We start from the raw sequence: 10,566 nt of genomic DNA, 5'->3' as shown, positions 1-10,566 counted from the left end.
AGTCAAGTCTGGAGCTGCACTCTGGGTTTGAAAGTCTTTGCATGAGTTGGCCCCTATTGACTTCTCTGACCTCAATTCTTGTCTTCCTGGTAGTTCAATACCATCTTGTCCCACTAGACCGATCCCTCTTCAGTTTGTTCCTTATGTAAACTCTTTTACCTGCCACCACCATGCCGTGAAATGTGCTTCCTTGATCATAAGATGATTGGTGTGCCAATATTCATTCTTCTCACAAATGTTACCTCCTGTTGGAAGCCCTCTGTGGCGACACCATGTATTTTTACTCACCCTAAACTCGATCTCAATCACACTGCCTTGTGGCTTATTTCCTCATAGCACTTTTCTACATCTGAAATTTTCTTGCTTATTTGCTTGTTTTCTCTTTACCGTTCCTTACTAGAATCTAAGACTCAGGGGCTGCAAAATGGTGCCTGTCCTGTTCACTGCTCCCCTTAAGCACTCAGATGAGCCTAAAGGTAGGTGTGTTAAATGACTGAGAAAGTGAACAAATAAATGTCATCCAAGAGAAACGCTGATTTCAGGAAAGGCGCATGCCTTATTGAAGAGCAGAATTTACTTAAGAAAACAAATCATATCCACATTCCATAACAGTGTGACAAAGGTCATAGATTAACCCAGTGCTCTGTTTGTGCTGGTCAGGACACATATCATATGATCTCCTTTGCAGATGTGGGTGGAGCAAGCCTATTATTTCAGGGTCCTTGACGCAGCCATTTGAGCTGTTCTTGGCAGCTCTGTTATGCATTCATGATTTAGGACAGAATGACAAAGCCATTTATAGATAAAGAAAAATCCTCTGGTGCTTTTCAGCGTATTGTCTTCCAAGAGAACCTTCAGTTCTCACTACCTGCCAAACAAGAGCTAGCGCCAAAGAGATGTAAAATTGAAAGACTCAAAAGAAGTCGTGGAAAAAAAACAATTCAAACAAAGTAGCATTTCCTGACTGCAGCAATGCAGGCACAAGCTTTCGGTCAGTTTGTACTTTTGATGAAGAATGTGCAAGGCCTGAGCAATGATGCTATGATTTGTTGAAAACCCAAATAAAACAGCAAGTCATTTCCTCCGGAGTGGCCTCTCTGACAGTGGTATCTTTCCAGCTGTGGTACTTTGAAGCATTTCCCACAGGCCAAATGAGCTCCTCGCAGTTTTTTCACCGGAGCAGTTGTCCATTTTTGAGCCCCTTTCTATGAAGAACATGCCCTCTGTGTCCCTGCCAACACACCGGGGGCAAGGCAACACACCCTCTGTGTCAGAGCAAATGCAAGGGCTGCTGGCCATCCCGGCAAGTGGGCAGCTATTGCCAATAAATCTAGGAGCTAATTGGTGCTTGTGCCTTCCTGTTTTCAAATGATCGAGGCACAGGTGAGTAGCCTTGGAAATGTCCACATGTAATAAACAACAAAACAACATTATATATCTTGATTATGCTTTCTTTCCATTTATCAACCTTCAACCAAGAGTGATTTACAACAATAGACTATTCTAGAAGCCGGACACAGTGGCCTATGCCTGTGATCCCAGGGAGGCCGAGGAAGGAGGATCCTAAGTTTGAACCCTGCATGAGCAACCTAAAAATTTAGTGAGATGCTGTCTCAAAAATAAAAGAAAAAATTAAAAAGGGATGTGGATAAAGCTCAGTGCAAAGTTTCTGGGTTCAATCTCTAGTATTGTCAAAAAAACCTTTCTAAACAAAAGCAATAATAATAGTAATGTACTACTACCAATAATAATGTAATAAAATGGAGATTAAAATATAAAATGTTAGTGTTCATCAAAGGATAAAACTTAAAAGCAGGTTTAAAAAAAACAAACCAAGTCGAATGCCTTTCTGAGTTCCAGAGTAGAGAATTCCAAAGGCAAGGCTATGTCTTAGATAGAAGACCCAGCAGAAGAAATCAAGACATATGGCATTTCTCTTGTCCCCATAAACAAAGGAATAAAAATGCTCAGAGGAGAGAGGGGGAAAAAGGAAACAACAGAAGAAAGTCACTTGAATATGGTTACAGAAGGTTTTTATTGAAATTAGGGAAACCACAAACGGTAGGGAGAAAAGGCCATATGAGCACAGGTTTCTTCACACATTCCCAAACCTTGAGGTCACACAGGTTTGAACTTTTAAAGCTTAAAAAACATATAGTACTGAGAACGCAATGTTTAACCCTCTTTCAAAGATCTCCACATGAGATTTTGTAGCCTAAGGAGAAAAAGAAGACATGATTGTGATTGTACCAACTGCAGATCCTTTTGGTAATTTGGTGATGTAAAGGAAACAGCTTTTGTAAGCTTTTGTACCCTTAAAAGAAAAAAAGAACAAAATTCAATCTTCCTATAAGTGCTAGGAGAAAGAAGTGGTAAAGGAGAAGGTGGGGGAAAGGACTCTAGGCCACTTTATTTTCTTAGCCAGCTGCTCTCAATTCCCATTTGTCTTCTCAATAAAAACTCCAGTCAGGTTGTATTTTGATATCTGCCACTCCACATTCATCAGGTGACAGACTGTTCCAAACTAATATATTCAGCTCTGGATGTATGACCTAAAGAAGGCTCCGGAACTGGAGTCATCTTCCGGTTTCCACTGGAATTGGGGCTCGGAGCCTCACCTAATATCTCCCATTTCTGTATGCAACAGTCTGTTTGCATTATTTCATCTGGCAAAGTCAATATAAGAATTAATAATAGCTTTCCAATCTACAAAGAAAAGTATGCCACTTTAAATTTTTGGCGGTGAGCTGGCATTTTGTCATTTAATCATTTCACATCATTACACTGCGATATGGAATGTAATGACATGACACTCGTAAATGACAAACATTTGGTCTCTCCTGTAGGGGAAGAAATAATGTAATAGGAAGCAAATTATATCCTTAAAGGTTGCCAGAGTTTCACTCCCACAATTGGGGATTAAGATACTGAGCAGATGCAAGGTGAAAAAAAGGAGACTGTCCCCTACAGACGTCCTGGCTGGGACACAGTGTGATAAGTGGATTGTCTCCACCACAGTGGACAGAACATTCCTGCTGCCATAAATGTCCTTCCCTTCCAAGGGATCCACACAGAAATCAGTGCACAGGAGTCCTTCCTGCATCCACCTGAGAGGCGGAAAAGAGGGAGAGTATGGCCACACCATTTTCAGACATATTTCTGTTGTTATTTGCTACAAATAGTCCCTGCTAAACAGTTGTTCCAATTTTATATTAAGTATTAACAGACTATGGGAAGCTTTTCAGTGACCACGCCTAGTTACTTCTCCTTGTCCTTGAGAAAGCTCCTCCTCCCAGAGCTACAAACCAGGTCCCTTCTTCCTATAATACCTTAAAGTCACCTTATTTTCATTGTCCCCTACAAAGCTCACAACTCTCTGGCACAAACTCTTTTCTCCTGTAGTATTCATTCTTTGAACAAATGACACCACTAACCATCCGGTTGCATAAGCCAAAGACCTAAGGAGCACCCTGAATAATTTCATAATTTCTTCTCTCTGATCCCCTTCACCTCCATTCATTCTAGAGATGCCAGGTGGCAGATTAAACACTGGATCAGCAAGGGAGTCGACTCACCAAAGGGTTCCATTACAAAAGCCAGGCAGCCACTGCATTCTGTGTGCCCACCTTGTAACTAATACTCATTGTTCTGCTTCTCTCCTTCACTAGGCACTTTTAGCCTGAACAGTCTTCCTCTCCCCTCTGAACAACCACCCGAACTTACTCCCTACTACATTTCACCCAACGGCCCGAGCTCACTCTCCTCACTGCAACTAGAGAGCTCAGCAAGACTCATATTTGATCATCCCATCAACTATTTGAAGCCATTGGCACTGGTTCGCTGACAGGGGACAGGAGAGCTGGCTGCATGGGACTGCACAAGGCACGGAAGCTGAGAACATGGTTTCCTCTTGTGTAGTTTTGCCCTGCGCTTTTATGCTCTGAACCTCTGCTTTTTCAGGTTTGTCCCAGTTTCTCTTACTCATCCGATTCCTCCTCTCCTGCAAGCTTTTGTACTTGTTTATCTAAAATCCTCCTCCCTCACATCACCAAGCTGACTTGTATTCATCTTTCAGGTCTCTCTTCAAATGTCATCCCCAGGGAATATGATGCTTGTCACACGTCTTCATTGTCACTCTCTTAGGACCTGTGAGGCATGTCATCTCGGTTTGTAGCTACATGTGCACTGTGCCATCTTCCAACTCCTCTGTAGGTTCTGTGATAGCAAAGACCGTGGTTATTTGAGCTCCTTATTATATTCCCAGCTCTAGCAGAGGACTCAGTACATAGCTGTCACTCATTCACTCAGTCAACAAGCATGAAATATTTGTTAAAGAAATAAATCAGCAGAAGCTTCAAAGTTTGGCCACTGCTCTTGGTATGGCATTTTGTAGCCTTCTTCTTCTGCTAGTAAATGTAGTTTTCAGAGTAATTCTAAACTAACAGTGGATTCCTCCCATAATGTATGAACACTGAGGTCATGATACTTCCTCCATCAGCCTGACAAGTAAGTTTCTGGCCACCTTAACCTGAGATTGGTTATTAAAACTTCACAACAGACACCAGCAGATTATACCATTGGCCTTTTGTGTGTGATGAGCAGGGAAAAGTAACAAATGTCTCAGAAGCTCAAGAGCATAAGTTACTCAGTGGAAACCTGCACTGTGTCCTGACCTTCTACATCAGTGATGATTTAAGACAGTGGTCATCCACTGGAGGTGATGTTGCCTCTGAGGGGCATTTGGCAATGACTGGAGATATTTGGGGTTGTCATGGCTGGGTGGGAGTTGCTACTGGGACCCCAGAGGTGGAAGCAGGGGATTTTGCTAAACATCTCATAGTGCACAGCTTGGTCCCATCACAGAGAATTATCTAGCCCCAAATGTCAATTGGGCTGAGGATGGGAATCACTGGTTTAGGGGATTTAGAAACCTCTCAACTCACTCCTAGGGAGTAGCTGAGCCTATTTTGGAGGAGGATTCCTGGGGAGGGGTTCCCCAGTAGGCATTTTTTGCTGGTGTGGGCTTGGCCTCTTCTCACACTCAGTATTAACAGACCCGCAAAGGGTCAGAAAGAGTGGGAGAGAGACACGTCAGCATAAGGCTGGGGGCAGAAGAGTGCTTTGCAAAGATTAACCCAGCTGCCCAGGCCACATGTATCTTTGAGTTATGACCTGATAAGGATTTTGAGAGCTTGCCAAATACATGTTCAAGAAAGACGTGGAAAACACGGCACTGATAGTATCCTTGATGAAATTTCCTTTTAAGCACTGCCTCGTAAATACCAACTAGAGAGTCCAACTGAACCTATGGGAAATTTCCAAAAAAAAAAAAACTTGGAAAATAGACAAGTGCAGGTGGTAAGATATTTACTGAAATGAACTGTCTGTGAATGAAAAATATGTGAGCAAAATAGATATTTTATCTGTCATTTTTTTCACAGAAAGAGATCCATTAAGTTTCTCCATTTCACTCTGCTCCTGTTTGGCAAAAGCACTTTAAGCTAGATCTTCATTTTCCTTTTACAAAAATCAGTGCAGAAAGTAGGAAACTTGACACCCTCCTACTCTCTCCCCACAACCCTGCCTCCAAAAAAAGGAAAGTAATTTTTTGAAAGCCTTGGAATCAACTTCTGAAAAACACCAAAACACGTCTTGTTTCAGATTCTTAATCTTGTAGGTGGGATAAAAAAACAACAAGAAAGATGGAAATCGCTGGTTTGAGCTTCGAGGTCCTTTTGGCCTTTTCTTGACAAGTAGAATTTGTCATTACAAATACATATTGTTAGTAATCCATGAAACCCTGCAATGGATTAGTATCAATTAATAATCTATAAATATTTCCTGAGTAACTGAGTGAAAGAAGATACAAAAGTATGAGTAAAGAAGGGTCTCCAAGCTCAAAGATCTTCACTCTGTTTTTAAAGTAGGAAAATTTACACATAGATCGTTAAATTACAACACTATTAATTAAATTTTCTGTCTCCATGCAATTAAATTACCTTTCTCAGCAGAAGAATAAATGTGCTTAAAATATATTCACACCACTCTAGGGGTAAAACAGTGAAAGTCTTCCTACCCATTTTTTTTTAGGTTTTGCACAGATATTTGAAGATTAAGAGGAGCATTACTGAGTGACCAAGAAAGAACATGAAACTCGACTTATTGTGTGATAGGTGTCAGCTTCCCTGGGGCTAGTGTCTACTTTCTAGCCACTGCATCCACCTGAACTCCTGCACATTCAGCCATCCATGAGTATTGATTGCATTTGTACTAGGAAGGAGATTTAACCTTCTGTGATGATGGTGATATTCTCTATCAGCCTAATCCAAGATGGTAGCCACTAGCCACATGTGTCTCTTGAGCACTTGAAATGTAATCAGGGAAATGGAGAGACTGACTTTGAAATTTTAGCTCATTTCAATTCACTGGAGTGGCCACAAGGAGCTAATGGTTACCAACTTGGATTGCCCAGGTCTAGACTAAAATCTCCATCCTCACATGTTTGCTCTACAAGTGCCACAAGACACTGACACACAACGGGCACACAAACATGTGTTCACACTCACCACCAAGTGCCAGTGTTGTGCAGCTCTTTGATCATCGTCCCCTTTCTCACTTTCCTCTTCTTTGTGTTGGCTCCTTTCCAGAGGCAGGGTGCAGGCAGAGAGTGGCTGTCCACAATGAGCCACTCTTACAGGAAAGGGAGCAAGATAAAGCAGCAAACAGAGTGGGTTAATGTTTCTGGTTTCTCCACATTTTGAATAAAATGGCTCACGGAATAGAAAGAAAATGTTGCTCTACAATCTTTTATTGCTAATGTGTCTTTCTGTAATGAAGCACATTACATGGGCAGGAAAACGGTGTCCTCTTTCCCCAGCCTGGAGTTCCTTGTGCCCCAGGTCTTGGCACACTCTTCCCTCTCATCAATCACAGCGTCCCCAGGCCCCACCTCTTCCAGGGAGTCTCTCCGAGCAAAGGAACTAGGTGACAGCAGGCCACTGCCCTTGCAACCCGCCAACCACCCCCGATCCCCTTTGTGTATGTGGTGGATAGTTGCAATTCATTCTTTTATCTATGCAATAAATTAGATCTCTCTGTTTGTCTCCATCCATACTCTTTGGAAGCTCCCACAAAGGAGCATATCGCTAAACTCTGTAGCACACTCCATGAGATGAGAGGATTCCATTAGTATTTTTCTTGCCTCAACACTCACGATGCTTTGTGTGCAGCTGCAGTGACAGGCTCTGATTTCTTGTGCACCCCCCAACACCCGCAGAAAAGATCACCTGTAGTTGAATAATTTGACATTCATAAAAGTGCATTATAAAGTAAAGATACAAGACCAGCATGGAAAGCTCTGGGTTCTACACTCCTTCCCTAGACTAAAACTAACTCCTGACCTTTTTCACTACTGAAGAAAATGTATCAGGCTAATTGCATGATATGTAAATTTATATCAATAAAGTTGAAAAAAGGAGAAAGTGATAGCAGTACAGTGATGGTGCAACATGCATAGCATTTAAACTCTTCAAGTTTGCAAAAATTGAAAAGCATGTACAGACTTTAATATTTTAGCAGCATGAACACATTCTTTGCAACAAGCCTTAGTACTGATTGTGACATGGTGGAATATCTCATAAAATAAACAACTGTAAATAAATATGAAAGTAAATCCTTGTTTTCTCTATTGTAAAGGTCCTGGGGCCTGAGGTGGATTTTCATTTCTCTTTCATTCCCCTGAGCCTAGTAGAGTCCACAGTACCACTTAAGTGCTTAGTGACTATGTACCAAGCAGATACAAATCCAACTTAGTAGTTAGACACTACTCATTGGCTGGTATATAAAACACGGAACCACTGATAGTTTCAATAGTAATACATAGTGTTCCCATCTCAGAGATAAGAAAATAAGGTATAGAAAACTTAGGGCACTGGCTCTACATTTCCACCCTTGTTTGTGGTGGACTTGCTGGTGATTGGCACTAACCCCCTCCTCCAGGTGGTCCCACTGTGTCCTGGTGGTCAGAAATGTGGGCATCTGTGTAACCAGTGAATTCCCGCAGTGAATTCCCACCTGGTCATCAGGTGGCTGGCGCGTCACTGCTGCATGAATTGCGTACAGAACGCCTCGTTGTTTCTTCTTCCCGAGTGCATAGTCTTCCTGGGCAGCTGGCTAGAACATCAATAAGCGTTTGAGGTGTTTTTGGTACCGGGGATCGAACTCGGCACCTTGTGCTTGCGAGGCAGACAAGGGAACCACTGAGCTAAATCCCCGGCCCCGTGCTTATTATTTTTAAAAATATACACAGGCCCATGGAGTAGACAGATAATATCTTCATCCCTGAATTCCCTTCCCTATGTCATCTAATATAGAAATGACATTTAATAAATCTTCCCATTTGGTTTAAAATATATCTTAATATTTTAAATAGTCCACTACATGCTGTAAATACAAACCTGTACATATTCAAACATGTAAATATCAAGATATTTGTGCATATATGTTTATACATACATACACATATTTACACCTACAGACACATACATATATATGTACAAACACACATACATCTCCAACTGATGAGCATGCTGTTTTCAATTACTCTATGCTACAAACCTGGCTACCATATTTATTCTGTATATAACATGTTTATACAACTGATTATTCCATTAGGAAAACCTCCTGGGTGTAGAATTACAAGGTTGCATTTTACTTATTTTAATATTTAAAAATTAAGACTCCACCTTTCTGTAGAATAGTGGAGGATATACCATGCACCCAAGCTTAAAACATTTTTTTATTTTTACTTCGTTAGTTTTTGAAATGAGCTCTTACCATGCTGGTGTCCAACACCTAAGCTTGGGTGATTTTCCTGCCTCAGCTTTGTTTAAAAATTCAGTTTCCAAACCAGGGATGATGTATAGAAAGTCCGCGCCACAATGTCAGGCATACAGGAACCACTCAAAAAACGTTAACTGTAAATGCAAATAAGCAACTGTCGGGCTGTGCTTTGCTGCAACTTAACTGTAAGGGAGGATTCACCCAGACAGACAGCAGGGCTCAGCGGAAGCCTGGAGATAAACTGGATCCCATGGATCATGCCCTCCCCACCTGGGCACTGCACCTGCCCCGTGTACCCAGCCCTAACAGATGCATCTACCCTGCACCGGGTAGTTTATCTTCTGCACCAGGACGGCACCCTTGAGGGGCGAGGCCTGGGGTTCATGCAGGTGAGGGTGGACCGGAAGCTTGGGATGTCTTTGTTTTGATTTGCCCTGTAATCACCAGGCAAAGGCTCCGAGTGTGGCACCAAATGTGGCGTCAGGGTGATGGGCACTTGCGGTCCCAGGCTAAACACAAAGGGCTTTCTACCCCGTGTTCCAGATCTGGGACCTCGAGTCAGCTCTTGCCCCTGACAGAAGAGGAAGCCCGTTGTCTCCATGAATCCCTCATCTCCTGTTCTCTTTCCATCCTCCTCTCAATGGTTACATAACACCGGCAACCCAGGCTCCAGTTCTTTTTCCTTTGCCACCCCAAATACACAATTCTGGGTCCCATTCGAGTGGGGTCCTATGGATCCCAGGCTAACCCCCCAAATTAATTCCAGATCTGGTCTTAAGAGAAGACAGTCATCTGATGGGCTTGCTCTTCAAAGACAAAAGTATTTTTTCTCTATTCCCTGAAGAGGGCCTCCGTGATGGGGCCGGCAGACGAATCGTATTTAGACAAGTACAGCTTTTGGTATCGTAAACGTTGCTGGGCACCATAGTGCATGCCTGTAATCCCAGCACTCTGGGAGCTGAGGCAGGAGGATCAAAAGCTCTAACCCAACTTGAGCAACTTAGTGAGACCCTGTATCAAAATAAAAATAAAACAAGGGTTGAGGATGTAGTTCAGTGTGAAGGCCTTGGGTTCAATCACCAATACGGATAAACAAAACTGCAAACAGCACCCATGATATCACAGTCTGTGCCTGGGTCCATTGGCCCTGCATTGAGAGTGCTCCACGTTCACTGGGGAACTTAAACATGGCCCAAAAGGCAGCTGACTTCAAGGCGCTCACGACTATTCTAGTTCCCAACTGTCATTTTGGACAATTCACCTCCAACTTTCCGGAGTCAAGATGTGAACATCAGCGGCAAAGTCGGGATGGAGTTTCGGACAGGGATAGGGTTCCTGGTGATTGAAATGGATTTGCCCACTCCTGTGTCTGTCCGCACATCCTACTCCCCACCCTTGGCAGTGCTGCATGATGAACACACACAGGATAGAAAGCCAGAAAACTCAGGGGAGGAGCTTCTGCCATCCCTTTTCACTAGGAACTTCCCAGTTATTTGAGCCTCAGTTTCCCTTTCCTTACTGCCATTTGGTGGTTGTGGCGGGAGAGAACTTCCTGAGAGGACTTCATGAAAGCAGCATGCTTTATAGAAATGGAGAAGAGCTAGTTCTATCATTGTCATTATTACTATTTTTACATTTGGGGTTTCAAAAAACAGTAGCCTGGGCCATCCGGATTGTTTTCATCAGCCAACATCTAGAACATGAACCTGGGGGGAACCAGAGGGC

At 42.7% G+C, this 10,566-nt stretch overlaps 1 long non-coding RNA gene across 1 annotated transcript; it reads right to left on the bottom strand.

Moving 5' to 3' along the window:
- Positions 1 to 2,025: 2,025 nt before the first annotated feature.
- LOC110344578 (uncharacterized) lies at positions 2,026 to 9,693 on the bottom strand. Its single transcript, XR_002387234.2, has 3 exons — positions 8,836 to 9,693; positions 6,567 to 8,172; positions 2,026 to 4,215 (listed from the first exon to the last, which is right to left on the bottom strand). It is a non-coding gene; the product is annotated as an uncharacterized LOC110344578 (long non-coding RNA).
- Between the last annotated feature and the right edge of the window lie 873 nt (positions 9,694 to 10,566).

The sequence above is a fragment of the Heterocephalus glaber genome, unplaced genomic scaffold (genome assembly GCF_053883595.1).
Source record: "Heterocephalus glaber isolate CG9 unplaced genomic scaffold, H.glaber_assembly_v1.0 deba00001673, whole genome shotgun sequence".
In the NCBI taxonomy this organism is placed as follows: domain Eukaryota; kingdom Metazoa; phylum Chordata; class Mammalia; order Rodentia; family Bathyergidae; genus Heterocephalus; species Heterocephalus glaber.
Note: the sequence above shows the minus strand (reverse complement) of the source record. Positions and strands in the feature narration are given on the sequence as shown.